Raw genomic sequence first — 24,937 nt, forward strand, 5'->3', positions numbered from 1 at the left:
TTGGTCTTTCTCTGTGGTAAAAGGTCAACCCGTGGTTATTTTATTTTACAGGATATATATATATATATATATATACACTGAAAAAACCATAGGTTTCACACATGTTATAGTTAGCGGAAATTTTACTGATAAAAAACCAATGAAATTCCCCCGTTATAGTTAGTGCAGGCAACTATAACTCACGCGACCGCAATCCTCTGCTGATGCTAATACTGTATTTAGACACTTATTTGCCCATGTCTTCTTCCATACATTTTTAGCTATACATATATTACAAATATTTTTTTTTCATAAAGACACATATGTCATCAGCAGAAGATTGCGGTCGCGTGAGTTATAGTTGCCTGCACTAACTATAACGGGGGAATTTCATTGGTTTTTTATCAGTAAAATTTCCGCTAACTATAACATGTGTGAAACCTATGGTTTTTTCAGTGAATTTGCAAGGTTTTTTAAATGCTAATTCCTAACTATAACGTGTGTGAAACCTATGGTTTTTTCAGTGAATTTGTACGGTTTTTTAAATGCTAAGTTACTTTACGCCATTCGTGGCGTGCGCGCCCACTTAACGCAGTTCGTTCCGTGCGCGCACGGTGCGCTTCGCGCACCGTGCGCGCACAGTGAGCACGCGGTGCGCTTCGCGCACCGCGCGCCCACTTTACGCAGTTAGTGCCGTGCACGCACGGTGGGCACGCGGTGCGATGACAAAGCAAGAAAACACGTCAACAAATCTGTTTCTGCTTTCCTCCGTGACTATGGTATGGGTGCCATTTACCACAACAACTTGCGTTATGACATGCAAGACATTTATAGAGGAGATGGTGTGCACTTCAATGATGAAGGGAACAGAGTCTTCCTCTTGAACCTTAGACTCTGCATCGGTACTTACTTGTAGGTACCACTAAAAAATCATTTCATAAACACAACGGCTCTTTTTAGAGCCCCCTAATATCTAAACACTTAAATCTGATTTTCATATATATTTTTTTTTTTTCCTACCGTACGCTTACCGTAAGCTTACCGTACGCGTACCCCGTGATTTTTTTTAAAATCAATAAATGTTTTTTTTGTACTTTTCTGTCCTTCTTTGACCCCCTTACAAATGTTAGGGGGTCTGTAACTCTCCTCATTGCCCCCTTTCCTTGTTTTCACTCTTTTTTTTCAGAGTGAAATACACAAAATGGCGGCCGCCGCTTCCTGGTTTCGGCCGATTCGAATGTTTACTAAGATCTAAGAGCCAATCAGAATCGCGCTCGCGCACGCCACCGTACGCTTACCGTAAGCGTACGGTAAGCGTACCGTAAGCGGGCTCAGATATATATATTGATTTAAAGGCTATTTTCTCAGAATCTACTGAACAGATTTACACCAAACCTACAAAAGGCACTTCCTTGACCTAGGGACTACCTCTCTGCCAAATTTTGAGTAATTCTGTTCAGCCGTTCGGGCTGTAGCTCGTTCTAAAGGTCCTATGGAAAAATGCATGGGAAAAACGCGTTTTGGGACCCCCCTTTTATCTCAGCCCCCGCTTGACGGATCCCCCCGAGACTTTCAGGGTAGGAGCGGAGCGTAGCGCCCCACCTATTTTGAGAAATTCGCGAGGATTCGTCGACCGGCGCCAAAGTTATTCAAAATAGAATGTTGAGGTTTTCCTATGGAAACGTGGTCCTAACTATAACTACCTACTGGCGACCGCCAGTAGGTAATATAGATATAGATATAGATATATATATATATATATATATATATATATATATATATATATATATATATATGTTACCACAGCAGCGGCTCTTTTCTTTCGGCATCCGGCGCTCTTGACGGTGCGAACGACGTGGAGACGGCAGAGCCAGCCGTTATTATATCCCAGACAGTATTCCTTTTACAGAATTATTCCACACGCACTCACTGGTATCACGGTGTTGTAAATCCAATTTTAATTACGGCAACAGCATTTTACAAACAGGTTCATAACCCAACGCGTTTCAGGCTGCCCACAGACCTTGTTCACGGGTAGCAAGACGTTTCAGCCATTGTTTTTTATACAACAGTCACATGATGTTACATCACATCCTAGTTTGTTTGTCGCCTTGCATTCTGGTCCTTGTAGTGTAATAAGGAAATGTAATACCCGCGAACAAGGTCTGTGGGCAGACTGAAACGCGTTGGGTTATGAACCTGTTTGTAAAATGCTGTTGCCGTAATTAAAATTGGAATAATTCTGTAAAAGGAATACTGTCTGGGATATATATAGAGATATAGAGATATAGAGAGATAGAGAGAATATATATATATATATATATATATATATATATATAGAGAGAGAGAGAGAGAGAGAGAGAGAGAGAGAGAGAGAGAGAGAGAGAGAGAGAGAGAGAGAGAGAGAGAGAGAGAGAGAGAGAGAGAGAGAGAGAGAGAGAGAGATAGATATGTTGTACGGAATTGTTACAGATCCAAATTGTGAAAAATAAATGTAATGTTATTTAGCAGGTCTCCTTCCTTGCTGTTCCTTTCCCTTCCTGCCCTCACTTGATCACCTTAAGATTCTGTGCTATGATAAGCAATCGGAATTAAGGCTATCAAGACGTGGACCAATTGAGCAAAAAGCCGATCCCGAGGGACTTGATTATTGAGACGCTGCACGCCTCCGTGACAAACTTGGGCTATGTAGCACAAGGTGTGGTAATTTCAAGCATATTCCCATTGCCATTTTTTGGTCTGCAGCTTCTTAAGTTGCCCGAAAAATTTCTGAGGAATGATGAAGTTGGGTTTCGAAAACTCTGTAGTTTGGCAGATAAATCAGGTTCACCAATCTTTTTAATAAATCACTAGTCCCACTGAAATTATTCAGGATACATTTACAAAAATGATTTTCCTTGTTGGAGATTAATTTAAAACGAAGCCAGTTACCTGCCTAGGTTTGTCTAGTGTCCGATGATGAGTGATTGGTCACAAGAGGTTAAGAAGAGAAAGGAATGACATGTGGGAGCCAACTTTATATTGGGAGGCGTGTTTACCCAGCCCTATCATTACCTGCAAAGGGAGTCGTTGGTGTCCTGGTTTCTTCTGGCTTCTCCACGCACCGCTGGTGCTCTGCTGGTGCGTTTCCCCGCCGCCGCCGCCGCTAGACCTCTTCGCGGCCCGGTGTGGGGAGACTACTGCTCCCAGGTGCCCTAGCGCTACAGACGTCACAGAAGCGCCCGGAGGCGTTTAAAAGACAGTCGCTCCCTCCGCGTCGCGGGATCGCGCGCGGGTCGGCGCCGGGAGAAGCCCGGGACAAGGGCGGGACCGTCTGTGGCCGTCCGGGGCCGAAGGAGGCCGGGCTGGGCCACCACCCTGATCTTCGCCATATGCTGGAGTTATTTATTAAGGTACTGTGATTATTCCCAGAGGCCGTGAACTATCCTATGTTACATACGCACCATACGTGAGGCGGACCGACATTTCCTGCTTAAGGTTGCCTGTGCAGGGTGTGTAGTTGTCCGTGTAAGACGTCTATGACGGCCCCTGATATTATGGTCATTCCTTAACCTGTTTTTGTTTTATAGAACCCTATCCTTTTTATGTACTATTATAGGGTCATTTTAAATTCCACTACATGTAGATATTGTTGCATGTCTACATTGTTGGACTCATTTCATCATAAGTGCTTTCTAATTGGCCGTGTTTTCTCACTGCATATATTTTAATATTCTGTAACATGTCTAGGTCTACAGGGACACCTAGGCCTTCTGTCTCTACGCTTGATAATTATTTAGTCAAGGTCGTAGATAAGATTAATAAGGAACGCAGATTATCCCTGGGTTTGATTAGTATTGAAAGCCTTGATTGTCCGAGCCAACTAGTTTCTGTTGACATTCATTCTTCTGAGGACAGCCAAGCACAGACTCATATAGATTCCCCAGTGAGGACTGATGCATGTGTTATTGAGCCAACTCAGGTTTCTTCATTCGACACTGATCCTCTTGAAGTCTCCGAGACTAGTAGGTCTTCTAAGGTAGTTGCAGGTTCGACCCCTGTGGCCCCTAAAATGCATAGAGTGTTAAGATCAGGGACGCACTTTAATAGAACTGCTCCGCCAAAAAAGGCGGTCCGCAAAAGTAAGAAGATTGTGGTCTCTGATCCTAGCAAAGGCACATCCGATTATACCTGTCCTAATAATACTATTAATACTAGTCAAATGATCTTGGCCCCAGATCAGCTAGAGATGTTAATTGGTATTATTGATAGTAGGTTTGGCAAAATTATTACACCTCTTTTAGACAAACTTGAGGTTGTATCGAGGGAATTGAACAGATTAAGTGAACTGGTGCAATCACGACTGGACCCTATAAATAGCTCCCATTCGCACACTACGGCTAGTGGAACAGTGGGGCCAATCGGTAATAGGGTACTACATTCCAAGGAAGTATCCGATATTGGCCAGTCTCGTGCTGATACCACCAACCCCTGCAGTCTGTAATTGGGACTAATTTAGTTATCAAACGGCAGGGTTCTGATGGTAATATAACACAACCTGCTCCCCGGGATATACCTACTGTTATTTTATCTAAGCCTCTCTGTCCTAATAATATTCCTGATAATGTAGCTATCCAAGCTTTGGGGACTGCGGCAAGGTCCTCCGGTAGGGGGAATTTCAACAACCCAGGTCTCCCCCAGCCTAATTTGCCACCCGATTGTGCGCCATATGTGGCAGTATTAACCAATGTGCCACCTATTAGAGAGGACGGCCCCTATCGCCACACTGAATCTCACGACTCTCTCAAAAATAAAACTGTGGCATGGCTCAATCGTGAATGTGGCTTTCCTGTGGCTCTGGCGGACCAGATTTTGTCTACCACCAGAACCAATTGGATTGGAATGTCCCCTAAAGTCATCTCTGGTGATTGTATTATTATCAATTTTGGTAATTCCCATCTTGCCACGACAGCTCTGATCCGTGCCTCGTCCCGTCTCAGCACTAGTCAGGGCATTTCACTCCGCCCTCTGGGGTATTTCTATAGTCATCATAGGGAACACCCCCCAGTGCATCAGGGTGGTGCGAGATTGAGGAGAGAAGAGATGTCTAGTTGGATAAACAGCCCCCAGATCCTTACTGCCAATCGATTTCAATGTCTGAGTGGGCTTGACCAAAATGATTGACAGGAGACGGGTGTAGCCCTAGAGTTAAGTAAAAATTCCTCTACTATGGATAAGATGGCCGTTCCCATTATAAACACGGAATCTTGTATGGAGGAGGGGGTAACCCTCCAGGAAAATGGCATAATAGGTTATCCGGTATTAGACGGAGAGTTCTGTAATATTGCCTCCCCCGTACAGGCCAATAATATTACTGATCCAGGGATGGACGCATATGGTTTATCCGGTTGCTATATTGTAAGCTGGAACATCGCCGGAATTAGATCTAAAGCCGAGTGTCTAGGGTGGTTTGAATTTTTAAATCTCTTTGACATAATTTGTCTGCAGGAAACATGGTGCATCGATTTTAAAGGATTTAGTGGTTTTAACTCTTATCAGTTACCTGCACTGGGGTCGGCTTCAGGAAGAGCAAAGGGGGGCTTGCTTGTTTTGATTTCAGTTAAAGCCCCCTTGTCAGTTATCAAACATATCCCAGTTGGGAATAATTCCCAAATTTTATGGCTGCATATAAATGGAGGCAGAAATATTCTTTTAATTAATTTTTATAACAATTTTTTTACAGATTTTAGGGACCAGCCTGTTAAGGATCTTACCAATGCATTAGAGGATCTCCTTAGGGATACTAATGAAGTTTTTGATTTGCTTATGGCTAGGGATTTTAACATCACTACCTGCCCTTTCTCAGAGACCAATGTTTGTGGGCTGGTGGATGGTCATGAGGACGGGTTTCTTCACTTTCCACACAATTATTATGGTGATGCCTTAAATAAGTTTCTTGCATCATATAATATGTATATTATGGAAAACGAAAAAAACGCTAAGGGGGAGATTTGCCCTACCTTTATAGGTCGGGGTTTGAATTCAGTTATAGATTTTATCTGTATTTCCCCGGGCCTAGAGGCCTGGATTATGGCCCCAAAAATAATAGATATCCAACTTAGTGACCATAATTGTCTGGCAGTAAAGGCCATGTTGTGGGAAAATGTTGATGCTCATACCCCGGCCCGTATTATTGATTGTATTGAGGCTGAGCGCCCCAATGGCACAAGACTCAGATGGAAGGTAGATAAGGCCGACATTACGTCGGATTTTATTATATCCAGCTGTCTGGCAGATATTACTACGATCCTAGAAGGCAATATTAGTACTTCTTGCTCTATTGAGCATTTTATTAGTATTAATGCGGTCATCAACTCTAAATTTACATGTACACGTAAACATAAGGAGGATAAACTATGGGGTTGGTTTAATTCTACCTGTACCCAGGCTTTGAGGCAGTTGAAATCTGCCTTATCTGTCAAACCTAGAGATAAGGGTCTGGTTGTACATCTAAGAGGCAGATATAAAGAAACCCTTAACCAGAGGAAAATAGAACTTCGTCAGGAGGCATGGGACAATTTGACTAAGGCAGCAGAATTGAATAATTGTTCCTTGTTCTGGAAAACTGTTAATTCCCCTTTTCTTAAAAATGATAACATTCCAGAACTAACCTCGAATGTATTACAGACAGAATGGGTTTCGCATTTTTCCAATATCTTCCAATCAGATGTTGCTTCCAATGTTATAGAGAATAGATGGCCGCATATACCTTTAGATTTTACGGTTCAAGAGGTTTTAGTTAGTATACGGGATAGCAAAGGGGGGAAAGCACAAGGCCCAGATGGGGTACCAATTGATATGTACAAATTGGTCTCAGAAATATGGGGGCCTCTGCTTACTAATATTTTTAATGCAGCAGTTAGTAGTGAAATGCCCCCAACTTGGGAAGAATCCATTTTAGTCCCAATTTTTAAGAAGGGAAATCGTGGGGAAGCTAAAAACTATCGACCAATTTCCTTGTTAGATTCCTCGGTAAAAATTATGAGCCGAGTGCTCTTGGTAAAATTGGAGGAATGGGTGGAAGAACATGGTATTTTGGCCGAGAGCCAGTTTGGTTTTAGGAAGGGTCGTGGTACGATTGAGCAGTGTTTAAATTTAGAACTGCTCATCGGTAAATATACTTTGGCCAAGACGGGCACTATTTATCTCTGCTTTGCGGATTTAAGCAGTGCATTTGATTTGGTGGATCATGGCATTCTCTGGGCAAAGTTGTTGGAAATGGGGGCCCCAGAGGGTATTATTTTCTTTTTAGCACGTCTATATACCAAGCTGAGAGCTTGTGTCCGATTTGGGCCGCAAGGTGAATGTACACCCATGTTTAAGATTGGTCGTGGAATACGTCAGGGTTGTGTCCTAGCCCCACTGCTTTTTATACTTTTTATTAATGAGATTGATTCTTTCCTTAAATCCCTGGCAGTGGACGCCCCCAAAATTAATAATGAATATATCCCAGTATTACTTTACGTGGATGATGCGGTTTTAATTTCTCGTACACCATATGGTCTTCAAAAGCTATTGGATGGATTTATGCAGTTTATTAAAGGCAGAAAGTTAGTTTTAAATAAAACTAAAACTTTTACCATGGAATATGGGCGTAGGCCAGGAAAGAAACAGCCTGCCTTCTTTATAGAGGGCCAAAAGGTTCAGGCTGTAGATAATTTCTCCTATTTGGGGGTTACTTTTTCAAATAATAATTCCTGGGTTAATGAACATAAGAATGTACGGTCTAAAATGGCCAGGAGCGCTTATGGAATTTTTACCATGGCAAGCAAATTAGGAGATAGACGGGTAAAGGACATGCTTAAAATTTTTCAATCACGATATGTGTCTATTGCCCTATACGGAGCTGGTATATGGGGCTATGCCCCGGCAGGATCGCTCCAGGTTGAGGAGAATATATTTTTGAAGAAACTTTTGTGCCTACCAAGCTCTGTGTCAAATGCCTTAGTGCATAATGAATTGGGTATGCCTTATCTCTCCGATTTGATTTCTCTTAGACCGCTGCTTTTATGGCGTTCAATATGGATCAAAGATGAGACGTCTTTGTGTAGAGCCATTATTTCTGATTGTCTTGCCTTGGATTACTTCACAAGGATCCCGTGGTTGAAGTATGTTATTGATAATTTCCGAGAGATTTTTAACATTGACATTACTAAGGATCACCATGGGGTAGATGTGGTATCTAAATCCCATCTTAAACAATATAACTTAAATCAGATTGCCATTAAGAGACATTATAGTAGTTCTAATCTCTCATCCTATGTTTTCTACCATGATCTAAATAAAGTTGTGGGTTTTCAACCCTATTTGTCTCAAGTAACCTGGAAGGCACACCGGTTTGTGTTAACTAGACTTAGAATGGGAGTAGTCCACAACCTTGTTGCCTTCCCCTTTTTGAACAAACATCCAGACGGCCCATGTCCCTGCGATAACTGCACCCCACAAAGTACCTTGCATTTTCTTCTACTCTGTCAATTGTATAAATTCATCCGAATAGCTTACTTAAAACCCTTGTTTGTCAAGTATGGGGTTAGATCGTTAAAAGACTGTATGAGTTTACTTTTTAACTTGCATTATCCAGATGTGTGTTTTTATACAGCTACTTTCCTACTCAAATCTATTAATGTCAGAAAAAGTATGCTTTTTTAACAATTTTATTGCTGATGAAATTCTCTGTCTCTGTATCCAATTCAGTGTATATGCCAAATTCATGTTGTTTTCTTAATGTGTGCTTTTATGAACTTGTTTTATGTTCGAATAAAGCCTTATGAAAATGAAAATGATCCTATTTCTCTTTTTCTAAACAATTTAAGTCACTTAAATTTACAAGATGAATAGCTTGACCTTTAAATTTACAAAGGTGTCTCAGTAGTCAATATAAAAAACCTGAAAGACTGGAAAAGCAAGGAACTGATTGTTCTATCACGGTTATGACTACAGTAGCCTGTTTGGCAAAAGTTATTTTCAAATTTCACAAAATAATCAAGATTTTTACCAACTGCTTGTTTACTATCCTTAACTTTACCAGACACAGGCTTGCTTTTGATTAGTACAGCAATGGTGATGATAATTTCCTTCTTTGTTCATTTCTATACTATAAACTACATTATGTATTATTTCTATTTATTCTAGATTTTCTTTTCTGGCCATTCTCCTTTATCTCTTCCTTCCTTCACATTTTACTGAAAGTCGTAAATTTAATGATCCTTCTTTTTTAACAGTTTATTTGATCATCATATATTGTCAAACAGATCAGGTGAAAAATCTGCTGAAATTGACATGACAATGTCTAGTAACCAAATATTTTTCCTGGTAAAGACCACTGAGAAATGGTATTTAAACAAGCATTTGCAATGCAATAGGTCTCGCATTTACGCCGGTTTGAGCTATTGACATTGTAAATGACTATGCCTTTTATTTATGTTTTGGTTTTTAAAACAAATAAAAGGCATTGTCATTTACAATGCCAATAGCTAAAACTCGTATAAATGCAAGATCTATTGAATTGCAAATGCTTGTTAATCTAGACATGTTACAGGGTACAGCACCATATGTGGGCAAAAGGGGTCCCAGGGGACCTCTTTTGGCCACATATGGTACTGCACCATGCAGAAGATATGGTAAATCAAACCTACCCATAATGCATTGCATGCAAGACAGTACCACGAGTACATGCAACTAGCTATGCCCATATATAAAATTAGTAGCTTTGAATTGTGACAAAATAATTATTATATCAATTCTGGATTAGGTTCTACTCTGTGTGGAGCTGATGAAGGGAAATTAATATAAGGGCTCATATAAATGTGAGATGTGCTAATGAGTAAAGTAACCACTGCCAGTCTTACAGAGGACATACCTTGTGTTCAGTCTGTAAATCCTTTAAGAAAGCAGTGGTCTGAGGCTGTAATTAAAATTTATGGAGTAACAACACATGTACCAGGAAGTGTTCTCATGGGAGGTTACAAGAAAAGAAAAGGCAATTTAAAGGAGGAACTACTAAACCTATTGACCAATAAAAAGCCACTGTTTACAAAGGATAGGGACAAGAGCCAATTATAAAAATGGGGCAAAATGTTTAGTTTTGTTTTTATTCGCAGAGGAATTATTATATTTGCTTTGCACTATTGCCCATGGTATGCAAAAGTAAAAAACATTGTTATTTTCAACATCAACAGTTCTAACTTTAACAAATTCGAGATCTATTACATTGGAAATGCAATTGGTCTTACATTTGTTGGAGTTGAAGTTACTGGCATTATATATATTATCTAGACATGTTACAGTGTGCAGTACCATATGTGGCCAAAAATGGGTCCAAGGGGACCTCTTTTGGCCACATATGGTACTGCACCCTTCAGAAGCTATGGTAAATCCACCCTTGCCATAATGCATTGCATGCAAGACAGTACCACGTGTACATTCAACAAGCTATGTCCATATATAAAATTAGTAGCTTTGAAATATGACAAAAGAATTAATTCCGGATTAGGTTCTACTCTGTGTGGAGCTAATGAAGGGAAATTAATGGACGCTCTCATATAAATGTGAGATGTTCTTGAGAGTGAAGTAAGCACTGCAAGCCTAGCTTAGGACCTAGTGTGTGTCCTGCCAGAAGTCTTTTAAGAAAATAGTCCCTTGAGGCTGTAATTAAGATCTAGGGAGTAACAACACATGTAACAGGGGTTGTCCTCATGGGAGGTTACAAGAAGAGACAAGGCGGTTACTAAGGAGGGACTACTAAGCCTATTGCCCAATAAAAAGCCACCATTTACAAAGGACAGGGATAAGAGTTAATCAAAAAGATGGGCGGAAAGTGGGCGGAGCTTTATTCACATATCCTTAATACAGTATGTCTCGAAGAGACAGCGCAATCACTGCCTAGGTGAGACCTAAAAACATAATATTAAGACCGTGTGGCTGGGAGTGGGCAATAGAGGAGCAGGTGGGAGTGAGGGGGTGGCAGGGACAGGGGAAAAACAGCACTTGAGGGAGACAGCAATAGAGAGAAAAACTTGGGGGTGAGTGCAGAAGTACAAGTGAGTGAGAGTAACAAAGGGAGCAGACAGAATCAAATGAAGGAGAGAGGAATGTGGGTGGAGAAGCACAAAAGGGAGAGAGCAACACAGGGCGACTGAGGCAGGGATAAAGTACACAAGTGAGCAGCACATGTGTGTAAACTACATAGAGCAAGGAGGTGAACATTTAGGGGAGCACACAAGGAGATCTGGAAAACACATTTACTTTCATTGAGTGCTTAAGTGAAAGAAAAATTGCCTGATAATCAAAGAGATATAAAAGAGGCTATACTCCAGAGGAGGGACAAATACAAGATGAACACAATGGGGCAAGGAAATCAAATAAGAAACAAGCAACTGAGAGTGACAATCAAGCCGACCAGTGGTAAGTAATGGGCGGGCTGTAAATCCCTTTAAGTTCATGGTAAGCCCACAATAGATCTTTTGAAACCAGATAGCTTATGCTTTCTGATAGATGAGACCTAAAAACCAGCATTGTGTATGTCCATTTGTAGGATGTTACGGAGTACAATGAGCTCAATAGAAAAGGTCTAAAAAATAATCATTGGTAAGTTCCATTCGTAAGTTCTTGAGTCCTGGGTGAGTCAGTGGAGAGCCAGTAGCACAAGCTCTCAAAGTGCATCAGATGATGCCCACGTCTAACTTGCTACTCTCTCTGCTGCCACCTACTCAGGCACATGCAATGCCCTAACCGTGGGCCTTCCATCTCACTTTTTTCTTAGGATGTTCCATGTACAACTGATGAAGAGGATGCAAACTGCCCTAGCCCTGGAGTTAAACAGAGCTTGAGATTATGCATACATTGAGCACCAATGCACCAGACAGAGTACCTACAATAGGAAAAGATGAAGGAACCTAGTGCGAGCTTTCAGGTTATTCCCAGTCTAAAAGGCAGTAGAGCTCCATCTTTCCATGCTTCTGATTGCTTTGAAAATTATATTGTGCAACCCTTTATCTACCTACCCTTTTAAGCTGCAGTGTGCAACCTCATTTCCGCATAGCCCATACGTACTGTACATCCTACCAGAGCTGGATTAAACTCTATGGAGGCCCCCAGGTAATCGAAATTTAGGGGGCCCCCCTTGCAAATTATCTCCCAATACATTTTTTTATTTTACCAACCAACAATTTTAATAAACTAATTTTATTACAAAACTAAACATTAACAATTGTTATTAAACAACAATTCATTGGAAGCAATTTAAGAAAGCTTGATTGTAATTTTCTTTCAAGATCAAATCAATATTATTGACTGTCTAGTCCAGAATTTGACCTTCAAGATTCTAGCAACAAATTCCTGGACATTAAAAAAACTATACATCCACTACATCACCCCATTTGAGCTACACCTGTGCCAACCTACGTATATTTGCCCGCACTTTGAGGATCATATGGAGTAGCACTGTGCTTTGTTCGGTGTTAACCAAACCTTGGTCTGACATCACCTTCTCCAACTTCTGAAATACGTTTTGAATGAGAAGCACGTTTCTTCTGCTACCTTGGGACTCTAGCTGGAGAGAAACCAGAGTGAAAGGTAGGAGAGCCATCGACCGGACCTTAATTGGCACAATAATAGCTACAACACAAATAGGCACAAGGAGGCGGAGTCCACAAGAAGGCCCTGAATGGGAAAAGGCAATGGTGACAGAAAGTGAGCAGGTGCTTAAGAGGAGTTGTGATTTAGTGAGTGAACTCACGCAGTGCTTTATTGAGGAACTCTTTTGACCTGGAGTGCACATTACCCGTGGGGGAAAGGAACCTTTCTCTTTGGATAAAGTCACACCAGATGCCCAGACAGAGGGGTGAGTAAGGGTTGGAAGCTCTCCTGAGCGTTCTTAGATGTTGACAACTGACTTCATGACAGGCACCGAGACTGAGCTACATCAAGAACAGTCATAACTGATTACACAAGGAGCCCTTTGAAAAGGATTAATGGGGTTAGAAACAAACTAATTCCTGTGATGCCCTGAGAAAGGGGCTGTGGGATGGAGGAAACCCAATCGTATGGCGCCAAAACTGATATCTCGACACCCAAATGACAGGCTGTGAGAGGAGCATTCATGACAACAACAAAAAAATCAGGTGACCAGCCGTGCGATTTTACCTTGCTGAATTACCGCCAGGTTAAATTGTGTCCGGAGTTCCAACACCAGCTGCAGGAACAAGGCTTACCTATAATGAGACAGAGCAGAATTCCACGTGGTAATCCTGCTCTGCTTGAGTCATACTCAGGGAGTTAGAAGGAGAGCTGAATTTTATGGCCAAGCAAGGCCTATGGGTAGTGGTCGCTGAAGTTCGGATAGACATATTACTACAATATTTTTGTTAGGGTAGAGTTATGGTCCTCTAAGCGTTGTGCGTAAGGCAAAAATAAAGTATTTGCTATGGATGCGGTGCAAAAAAATCTTGCACGCCTAGTCAATTAACTGCTATCCACCATCCAAGCACAATTAAGACTTGCACACGGAGAATTACTCGACTTGGCGTGCTTTAAATGTGAACTCATGAAAAACGCTGTCATGTATGAATTAAACAGTAACGAAGATCGGAAAGTTTTCTCTTGCTTAAGTAGTCAGCGGCGCAAACTTGCGTCGGACACTGACATCAAAAGCTTCATTTTCCACGGTCCGTGAAAGGAAACAAGATAATTAATGAAGGGAAGAGGAAACAACTAAAGGTATAACAAGCACAAGCTCACGCGGCAGCAGGGGGGAGAGAGGAGGGGGCCTGCACGATTTACTTTCGGGAGCGAGCAGCTGGTGCCGCGATAATTGATAACAAATGGCGCCAACCGCTCGCTTCCGCAAGTGAATCACCACACGTGCACTCGTTGCCATTGAAGGCAATGGAACGCGTGCACGATTTTGGCCTCAAAGCTGTGCCGATGACTAAAGGTCTCTCCTGTGCAGCGCATGCGCGCTGCGTAGGCGAGACCTAAAAATGATCCTTTCTTCTGACCCATTGAAGGTGACATAATCAAGAAGTGCCTTAAAAGGGTTAACTTTCTGGGTTTTCAGCAACAGTTCCGGACTGGTTACAGACTATAGCTTGAATTTGCTTCAGTAAGCTGTATAATACAGAGTGTATCCAAGTGACTAGAGTGATAAGGCTCAGACTGCAAAAAGCATTTTTCAGTCCTGAAACCTAAACATAAAGGCTCATGGAACTATTGCAGGTGTGGACAGGTCTACGGTGGGCTAGGACATATCTCCTATGTGTTCTATCCCACCCAAACAGGAAAGTAAATAGAAAGGCATTAAGTTCAATGGTACTGTCCCATGGCTCGCTTGCATGGTATCTGAACTTCTTGCGATCCTACAAGTGAAGAGATGAAGTGAGGCTCAGTGAAGAAATCACTTTCAATTGCCTAAGAAAGAAGGTGCCTTCCTGCGCTGGCGTGCATGAACCACCTGCACCAATGCCAGGGTGAGATCTGAGCACCATAAGGAAGGATACTACTGGTGAGGAAAGCAGACAATGTCCACTGAGAGCAGCTGCGACTGGCCAGACTCGGACAAAAAGAGTCAGTGGTCGCGGTGAGCCAGTGGCACGCCAGGGAACACTGCAAACAGGAATGAGAGTCCCCCATCTGAGCAATAAATCAGAAAGGGACTGCTCGCCTACTCACTGCTACACATTGCTGAAAAACATAACATATTCTTCCAGCAACAGCAGAGAATGTTGGGCAGAAGAACCCTAAAAAGCTGGGGCCGGGTGACCCATGTGTATCCAGAGGCAGCTGGAATCATACAAGTCTCTTGTCTCAACCCACAGCTATCAATAGCCCTAGCACACTGGACACATCCATAATATTCTGAATAAAATACCAGACAATTACGAATCCAAACCTACTGAAAGAAAGGGTTCAGTGTAAAAAAGGTGAGGCTGATAACACAAGGAAATACAAGACTGTAGAACTAGACAGACAAACAGCCACAGAAGTGGGCATAAATACAGAGCAGATGCAAGTCTGAAGAGGTGTTCTTTGGAGACCATGGTCATCATAGTCAAAAGACATAGAAGCCTTCTACTACCAGGGCAGTGCTGAAACAGGCATGAAGCATTGCTAAGGCCTATCCCAAGAGACTGGATCAAGCAGGACTGGGGTGAGTGGCACGAGCCAATGGGACATTTCCACTGCACTCCAAATGCAGCAAAACTAATACAGGTGGAAACTCAATAGTAGCAGTGTGTTGAGGATTATAAATGTCTAGTGAGTTTGAGGGGTGTTGTGAGAGGTACAAATGTACTGAGAGTGAGAAGTGGGCATTACTCAGCGGGGTGAATTGGCTCTCATCTATCATGACTGGAGGGAGAGGAAGGTAGGAACCCTCGGTCAAGTAAATGCTCCTGCAAGCTGCACCCAAACACAAACAACTAGAGCCCGTCCACGATCTATGCAGAGCACAACATAGAAACAGCCAGGTGTGCTTCCAAACCCCACTGATGTTATTAATACAGATTACATGGAAAATGATTGCAAAGACACAAAATGTGCTCCCTAAGAACAGAACTCAATAAAGCTCTGCTGGAGAATTGTAAGGAAGTTAATGAACTAGGTGAAAGAGTGGGGATCCTGGAATATGCCCCAAGAGAAAGGACTAATGAACTAGAACAACTTTGGGCAAGAGTAACAATGGTGGCTAATAAAATTCTGCCTTGCATGAGAATTAAGCGTAATTGTCGTAAATACAATCGAATATGTGGGGTGCTCAAGTGGGCGGTGGCAGAAGACAATCATGCTTATAGACATGTTGGGTGCTATTTTAGATCAACTAGGAGGACCCCCGATTCAGCTAGAGAGGACACACAAGGAGGTGCCTTTGTGAACAATCACAGACCAACCATGCCCAATGACACTGGACAACGACACTGGGCAGAACCCCTTCAGCAGATTTTCCGCAGGGAGAAGAACAGATACATAGGGATGTCACTAGAAAAAAGAAAGAATATGCTTAACACATACACAGGGGAAGTCATGTGACAAGCATGAGAACAGACTCAGGTGGAGGTCCATTTAGCAAAGAGTCTCATGTGGACATCGACAATGATCAGGGAAATAATTCATGAAGTGGTAAAGCATGGATAGGGGGTGTGGGGTACGTAATTGAAGTGGCAGATCAAGGCTGCTGTTTCCTTTGTGACTCAACTAGGAATAGAGCTTGATGCAGAGCTAGTAGTTGTTTTATAGCATGCATATTCTCAAAAGTCCCCCTGAAGAGAGATCTTCCACAGCTACTTAGTTGGATTTTCAAATTGTAACATATGTTAATTGTATTTTTGGCAGCTCCCAAACTGCCAGGACATGGAAACATAAGTTGGAGCTCTTACCCAGCTTTTTGAACACCTTCCCTGAGCCAGAGCTGCGTGGACCCTGCTGCTGCGTTGCTTTCGTAAAATGGATCCGAGTGCTGTCTGTTTCTCTTGACTGTGCACAATCCTGAACTAACTGTTGAAGTTCTGCTAGCCAGTCCTGCAGCTGATCCTGAATATGTGGAAACCTGCAGCCAGCCCAAGAAGTTGAGAAATGCAGATACAGGACCCATATGCCCTCTGCCACTCTTACATGACATCTGAGGAGGAATTTTCATATTACCAGACAGGTACATTGGACAGGGAGGCAGAAAAATAATAGAACTGGATTGCTTGCGTTCACTTCTGGAGCGGGCCTCGTCTAACAGTTTGGCATGGACTGTTCCCAAGAGCTGCAGGGTCAGCACTGATTTGCATAAAGCTGCCTCTGTCGAGAGTCGCACAGCAGGCAAAAAAGGATGGGTTGGGATCCTACCCAAAGCAACAGTCAGTGGTTTAGATAATTTGCAAGCATTCCTCCCATCTCCTTTTGTGTGTTTGAGACATAGCCTATCTGGTATCAACAAGAGAGTGAGGTATGGAACAAAAGGAACACTCTTGGTCCCCCAGTCTAAATCGTATAAACAGCAGAAGAGAGTAGTTTCAAACAAAAAGAGCGAGCATGAAGAATCTCATTAGATTATCTAAGAAAGCCCTCACTCATCAACCTAGTTGGTGACATGCTTCATCACCGGGCCCCACCGTGAGAGGCCGAGGGCCTCCCCGGTGTGCTGCAACGCCAGAGTTACTGCGGAGCTGGATTTGTAAATTGTAAGTGGTCGCTCTTATTGCAGAGAAACCAGATTGCACCTGTTAGGTTTAAGAAGTTTTCACACCATGGGTCTCGGTAGGGGGGTGGTGGCGCAAATGGCACACCGCCGGCGTCGCCAGGCACCCACTTGGAGCCTGCATGCTGCCCTCTGCAACCGGACCCCATAGGTTTCTCTGCAATAAGAGCGACCACTTACAATTTTTGATAGCACCTTTTCACTATTTTTCACTTTCACGTCCTCAGGTCAGGGTGGGCCTTAGCGCGCCCATACCGCCGAGGTTTAGTCTTATTGGTCCTGATGAATGCCCGGTAAATTACACCACTTGGGCAGAAACATGTCGACCCCACCCCATAGGAACTAGCTGAACAATAATTCAGCCACAGTTTCCCACACTCTGTTTTTAGTGTGTCTGATTGGCCATTGAATAAAATTATTTTTGGACACAATCCAGACATTTTTAAAACACTTGATCAAACCATCACCTGTCACCACAAATCCAGCTCTGCAGTAACTCTGGCGTTGCAGCACACCGGGGAGGCACTCGGCCTCTCCCGGTGTGGCCGGCTGAGACATAGCCTAGCCAGAGTGGGAAATTATTGAAGGCAGCTGTCATTAGCAGAAAATATAAAAAGTTAAAGGGCTTTTTTTTTTAGAGTGAAATCCGAATTAGAGTATTACAGAATATTTGGATGTTATTCTTTTGTTGTGATTAATGTGATTGTCTGATCAGTCTTTTTCACAAAGACGAATATAGCACTCTCCAAACTGTAGTGTCCATATATTCTGCTGTGCATCATGGCACCCCAGGAAGATCGTGACTGTTGGAACGGAAATGTCCCCTGAGAGAAGCAATTGTCCATTCGGCTTCCAATTATTAATCCAAAAATCAAGGGGGGTAGAATGGACCGCTTGTCATGTGTACCCAGGCTCTATTCGGTTGTGGATCCTTCTTAAAAAGCCCTCATACTTGTACACAGGCGTCAGGCGGTATATCTTGATTCTCCGCCTTTCAGTACAGTGACAGCATCATCATAGGGTTTGGTTACGAATATACCGCACTGTTAGTGGTCGTTGGTGGTCGACATGTTTCAGCCTCTTGGAATGTTGAGGCTTTCTTCAGGACCAAATAGTGCGTAGCGGCAGGTTGTAGCGGCTGCTAGGTGGTTAACCTACCACTCTTGAATTGTCAAGTCAGGTCTGACGTACCTGTAACTTAACGTCCCCTAATCCGGGCTTCCTCTGGTTCACGGTGAGCTCACGCGACCTGCTTCGGTCCGTGCTCGGTAGCAACTTGTGCTTTCTTGATCTGTCGTGCTAACAGTGCGGTAGATTAGTAACTGGATCTATGCATGCACCACCTTGTTTTTAATTTTCCACACCCCCATATTTCTTTAATAAAAGCTCCTCATATGGCGGTGTAGGGAATTTTAATTCACGTCACATAGCGCACCAACTACTCATCTATTGATCTCTGGCCCCAACTGTAACACCAGTCGGTCTAACCTCCGGGTGGAGGTCAGCATAACTAACCAAACCCTATGATGATGCTGTCACTGTACTGAAAGGCGGAGAATCAAGATATACCGCCTGACGCCTGTGTACAGGTAGGAGGGTTTTTTAAGAAAGATCCACAACCGAATAGACCCTGGTTACACAGGACAAGCGGCCCATTCTCCCCCTCCTTGATTTTTGGAGTGTACTTAACTCACCATTGGCCTTCATGAAGTGCACGTAGCGCCGTATGGCATGTGATACTTGTGTGCGTGTTCCGGGTTGCATGAGTGGGCCTGTGAAGGGTACATAACTTGGAGGCCTGTAGGTTCCATTTTGGAACCTCAAATCCTGGAGAGACTTGAGACGTGTGGACTGCAACCACCAGACAAGAGAACTATATTGCTGAAATTCCTGATGGCTGGAGTGAGACACATGCTGAAGGAAGAAGAGCAGAACAATCTCTATGCACATCAAAGTTCTCTTTGATTCCAGGAAGAGTTTGTGGGGCATGGGCTCAGGGTCGGGGAGATGATGGGAGTGATACAGTTGGCACTATCAGGGATCCTGGTAGAGATGATGGCTTAGTACTTTAAAACTTTATGGGTCATATTTCAGAGGCGGCTGATAGCCAGGTGTCATCCCAGGTTACTACCTTGAACAAGGTTGGGGGTACATCAGAATTTGAGCTTCTTCTGCTGTGGCAGACTGTCCCTTTGACAAATGGCAATGGAGAGGAGAGGGCGATTCAAAGGAGCCAACACCCCAACACAAATTTCAAAGGCCAGACACCAAAGCACATATAAGTCTGAGTTTTGTCTATAAAAAGTGCGAACATATGCCCCATACTTGGTTGAACAGCACTATCTGAAAAGGAGAGCGAAGATTGACAAGACTTTCTTGCTGCTGGAACCAGGACTGGGGACCAAGGTCTGCCAAGGTCTACCAATCTCCCATATGGGTGAGGCACCATCGCCAACAATACTTGTCCTGTACCTGGAGCACCAGCAGTCTGTCTGCCTGCCTCTACCAAGACCAGGGGGCTCTGTGAGGAGGAAAAGAGGGCTTAGAAGGCAGTCTGCCAAGACCAGTGGATCATGCGAGGAAGAGGAGAAAGCCTGGAGAGAGGTAGGCCTAGTCGGGATACTGGTAAATGGATCCAGGTGAGCAGTGTGTGAGGTGCCCGGTCCAGTTGGGACCTGTGTTGCAAGAGAGATATCTGCTCTCTGGAGGAAGTTGGTAACACCCATTGGGATTGCTGTGAAGTTGGGAGCTGGCTCCCTGTGTCACTGATCTCTTTGGGGCCGAGGCCTGTGTTTGTGAACCCCTATATGCCAGGACGGGGCCACCCAAAGACTGCTGGGGCCGGCCCCCTCGCCATTGAGACTGTGGGTCACCGTCCAGTGAAATTGAGACTGTGGGCTGTTACCATTGTCTGTGGCCACACCTTCATCCTGTTGTGCAAGGAGGGGGCCACTGAAGACTGCAGGGGCCGTTGCCTGGATGATCCATCCAGAACGGGACCGTGTCCCATGTCTGTGAACCTCGGATTCCAGAAAAGGGCCACCAGGACTGTTGGGAACATTGCCAAACTCAGAAACAAGACCAGAAGTCACTCTACGAAAAGCTACTGCATCATCCAATTAACTCAGAGGTACCCGAAGAAGGCGCTGCTGCGCCAAGAGGCTGCCACCGTCAGTGGCAGTCTCATAAGCGGTGCCCCCACTGAACGCAGTGCACACTGCTCGCTGTGGAAGAAAAGCCCCTGATTCCCTGGCACTTTAGAGACCGCAGTTGAGTAAGAATGAAACAAGGCTGAATGCCCTTTGTGGAGGCTTATGCTAACGTGCCAGTGTTCCACCCGAGAGCTGACTTTATAACTAAAGAAACACTTTGATGTGCATGATAGTTTAGGCCTATCTGGGGTCACCTCCCGAGTTCCACCTGGGGTTGCAGAATCTGAGTGTAGAGAAGGAGAGAGGTGGAGGGACTGGCAGGGGAAATATGGTCCAGTTCAGAGCAAGTGTGCTCGCCTTAAAACGAGACTGTGTACTTGTTTAATGTGTTGCATTTTGCATATATAATAATTTATTTTATACTAACATTAGTACTGGACAATCAAGTTATTGGGGACACTGTGGGTATTTTGAGTTGTGAGCCTTCGCATACCTTGCACATACCTCCCCTGAGGAGCCCTGGACTGCTCGACCCGTGCTACAACTAACAGTTAAGAGCTGAAGGGGTATTTGGTCCAGTTGCTCAGAGACTGTAGTAGGTCGGGTCCTGGAAGTAAAAGGTCACAACTCCGATGTTCAAGCCTAGTAGCTCCTGCTTGCCCAATGGCCCTCTAAAAGGGGGTTCTGATAGTGGTTCTCCATCTTTGTTCAAATATAGAAACGTATTATATGTCCCATTAATTTCCTCCTCTTACCGTTTCTTACCCCCCCCCAAGGTATAATGGATGCCAATTTGCATTATTAATAAACTGAACTGGGCGGCTAGCGAGAGCACACTCAGGTACCAGCTGGCTCACCGCAGACCGAGTGACAGGGCACAGGCGGCGGCAATGGAGTGGGAACTATTAGTGCAGGCCCTGCGGGATAGCCTGATCAGCGGGGAGGAGGACGAGACCCCTGACGCGACAGACGGAGTGGTGTCACCGGCCCCCCTGCCGAGCACACACGAGTAGGGGTTACTGAATTTCTCCTGCTGCCTACTGCAAATTTGGATTGTTCCTAACTGGGCGCAATGGGGGGGGGGCACTGGGGAGGGGGGGGGGGGGGGGATAGACTGGCAAGGTTTAGGCTTAATGGAAGTAGGATACCAGCCCACACATACCTGGGGGCGCGTGAGTGCAACATTCAAAAGCGGGCAGCGGGTTTCCCCGCCGGCAGTTCGTCCTTTCTAGTATCGTTTTACTGTACCATACGAATGAGTGATGCCGCCCGGCCTCAGGGATGTGGGCAGTACGGCTGTGTACGTTGCACTACATACTGGTCAAAGGGAAGGCGGGAAACCCGCTTTACAAATATGTGCCTTGATGGTTGAATTATACGTTTGGTCCTGCAATAAAAACGGTTTGACAAAAAAAAAAAAATTAATAAACTGAACTGGGCTTGGCTCACCTCCAAGTACTCTCGGACCTTCTAGCCTAAAACAAGCTAAGTTTTAATGTGGCTTCTTCCTGCCACCCACCCTCTAAAATCATCTGTACAGAATCGAAAATCACATGATGTTTGTTGGATGATTTGGCTCCCAACTCATTTCAAGGCTCAGCTCATGCACTGGCTCTTAGAACCGAGCATGACCCATGACCTCAGCTCTCTCCTTGTTAATTTGTTGGAGTCACCCAACTCTGTACAATATATTGGGTACACAATTATACTAGCTAATTGGAGCATTTAGAAAGAACAGATATAAGCTATACAATGCTTTATAGGAAACAAGATATCATCATTATAGAAAAGGTATATATTTCAGCAGGACATGAAACTCTGGGGAACGATCACTTGAAAACTGACACCTCCCAAATATAGGGTGACCACCTCACTCCATGTCATTGTGGACAGTGTTTCCAGTTTGGGGCTTTTATGTGCCAACCTAATGCATTCTTGGTGTTGTAGTCTTGTTTGCTTCCATCAAACTAATTAGTTTGACACATCTGGCAGTGGTGGCTGCTGTCAAATTAAATTGGTGAGAAAGCACAGGGGAAAATATTTGCCCCAGTGACAGGCACTGCCAGACACCTGCAATGCCTTTGGACTCAGAGCCAAAGCTCTCAATCGTAGTCTGTTCTAAACAGTGTTTATAACGGGCCATGATTGGGAGCTCTGGTTTTGTGAGTTTTCCACAGTTCTCTTCAGTGAGTCAGTACTTTAAACAACACAAAAAATGAAAAGCCTTGGTACTCTGCTTCGGTCCTGGCAGTCCATGGCTCCAGCATAGGCTCCTAGAGTCTAGTGAACTCTTCTAACCAAGCCAGATGCTGCTCTCATGCTGGTAATACTATTAACCAGCATAAGAGAGGTGCCAGGATTGGTTGGAGCACACTGGTTTGGTGCTCACTCAGGGACTGGGAGCCTGTGCCTGTTCTCCACCCAGCTCTGCAACACAGATCAGGTTGGAGAGAACTAAAGTACACATGTCAAGCTGCCCGTCGCAGGACCACCGTGCCCACCACTCCTCCCTGCTGCTGTCCGTCACCAGTAAATTGGCCCCTTCTCCACCCTTTGACTCTGCTTGGCTGTCAGGATGAAGGATAACATTGTTTAATTACCATTTCAGTTTTAATGTTTGCTGCGCTCCCAGCAGTGGGGCGACGCTCCTCCGCCCTAATGGAGGAGCTGCCACTGCCCCTGGAAGCACTGGTTTGCGAGTGAAAAGTTCAAGGCTGAAAGCAATGTCCTTGCAGACCTGTCGTATGGCGATCATCCTACCTAGATATTCTGTTTCCACTTTATTCATCTTACCTTAGGCTTAGACTCAATCACCCAAGTCAACAACACTGATTTTCTCGTCCTCAAAAAGCTAATAGATTGACTCGGCCCTGAAAAGATTCAATCTTTTTCATTTTCCAGTTCCACAGAAATCTCAGCTAACAGAGCATTAACGCACAGAGCTACCTTGCTATCTGCACTTCAACATCCCCTTAGTCACAAGAAACCCTGATAATGTATTCAAACGGGTGAAGCCTGCCCAGTTCAAACACAAAACTATCATCCCTCCAGTACATTCCAATGCTGAGAAATAAGCCCCTTGCATTTCGAATTGGTTATGTTCCGGTCAGCTCAATCGTCCACAGAACGTCAGTCCCCTGCCCTCAGAACTTTTAAACAAAGTTATCCAAGCGTGTCATTCTCTGAAACCAACCCACGCAACGCCTGCGCGAGCACTGCACGCTGTATATTCAAAGTTAGCACCATGGAAAAGGGTGTGATCTGACTTCCTGGCTCAGCCCATCAGAGTGGAACACGTCACACCAGTTGACGTGCCGGTGTCAATATGAACAGCTCACAGTGCAGCGTACATGGTCATCATCTCACCTAGCAGCAGGCACAACTAAGCAGTCAGCACGAACTGCACCCACAGAGTTAACAAATGCGACGCCTGAAACACTGGCAAGAGGCACCTGCTGCACGTCACACGTACAGCCAGCCACATCCCACACAAGCACCCTCGCCAACAGCGCCTCTGCCACATCACACACACGCGCACAAACGACCTACATGAGATGACACACTCAGGCAGCACCAGCTACATGTCCTGCACAGACAGAATGTATCTCGCGCTACGCACATGACAGACAGCACATGACAGCCAAACGGCATAAATGCACCGCGGGAGCTGAGGCTGTGCCAATGAAGGCTTGGCAGCCGTGGTGGATGTAAGTGGAAAACAACAACAATGCGAAGCGGTGAAAGGCAGGAGGGAGCTGAGCGCACATTCAGCTTGGTTTGTAATGCTGGTTCAGTGCTGTCCTGCTGCAGCCTGCCTGCACCCTCAGTGCTCCATCTGCCGCAGGCATTACAACCAGTGCCCAGACGAGGGGGGGTTGGCCAGCTGCTGGCGGGTGTGTAAGGGGATTATCGCAGTAGCAGCTTTGTCTAGAGTCAACAGCACCCGGGGCGCCCCTCAGTTCTCCTTTCCCTGGCAGTGAAGGACTCACCCCCTTTCCTCCTGCTCGTATTCTCACCTCTTTCAAACCGGGCCTCTGGGGTGGCCGGTCCGGCTGCGTGCTGCCTCTGAAGGCGAATGTAGGGGGGTGTGCACGGGAGCTGAGTGGAAGGGATACCGTCCTCAACAGATCCGGCTCTTTCGCTTCGCATCTGCACACACAGCGCCCTGTTCCTGCTCTGCAACTCTTGCTCTCTAGCCCCGCCTCCCTCTGCCACCAGCTCCTCCTCTCTGGGTTCCTGACCCTCCCCTCTGCCCCCCTGCTCCTGGCTGCTGTTCGATCTGTTCATTTCTTACTAGGTGGCGTAAGCGTTAGACTGTGAAAGAGTAATAAGATTGAGTTGATGATTGATGGAGATGTGGTCTAGTCCCAGCGCAGGTTCAACATCCTAGAATCTGGTCAAACCATTTAATCTCCCCTTGCCGTAAAAAAAAACAAGCATTGGCAAGGCCAATAAATCACAGCTTTGTGACTTATTGGTTTTGCCAATGGTTTTTATGATACAAAAATTCTCCCAGGGGCCAAAAGGTCTGAGGTGTGGCTTAGGGCCGCTTTAATGCCAGCAGAGTGATTGGGGGGGAGGGGGGGGG

At 44.6% G+C, this 24,937-nt stretch overlaps 1 protein-coding gene across 2 annotated transcripts in view; it reads right to left on the reverse strand.

Annotated features, from left to right (window-relative positions):
* The window catches only part of SLC66A2 (solute carrier family 66 member 2), a 389,162-nt gene extending 364,558 nt beyond the window's left edge, over nt 1–24,604 (reverse strand). Inside the window, exon 1 of one of the 2 annotated variants that reach the window (XM_085605944.1) lies at nt 24,366–24,604. The gene's annotated coding sequence lies outside the window, so the exon portion shown is untranslated. The remainder of the gene's footprint in view (nt 1–24,365) is intronic. The other variant, XM_085605943.1, reaches the window with a different exon arrangement.
* Nucleotides 24,605–24,937: the final 333 nt, after the last annotated feature.

The sequence above is a fragment of the Triturus cristatus genome, chromosome 5_1 (genome assembly GCF_964204655.1).
Source record: "Triturus cristatus chromosome 5_1, aTriCri1.1, whole genome shotgun sequence".
Classification (NCBI taxonomy): domain Eukaryota; kingdom Metazoa; phylum Chordata; class Amphibia; order Caudata; family Salamandridae; genus Triturus; species Triturus cristatus.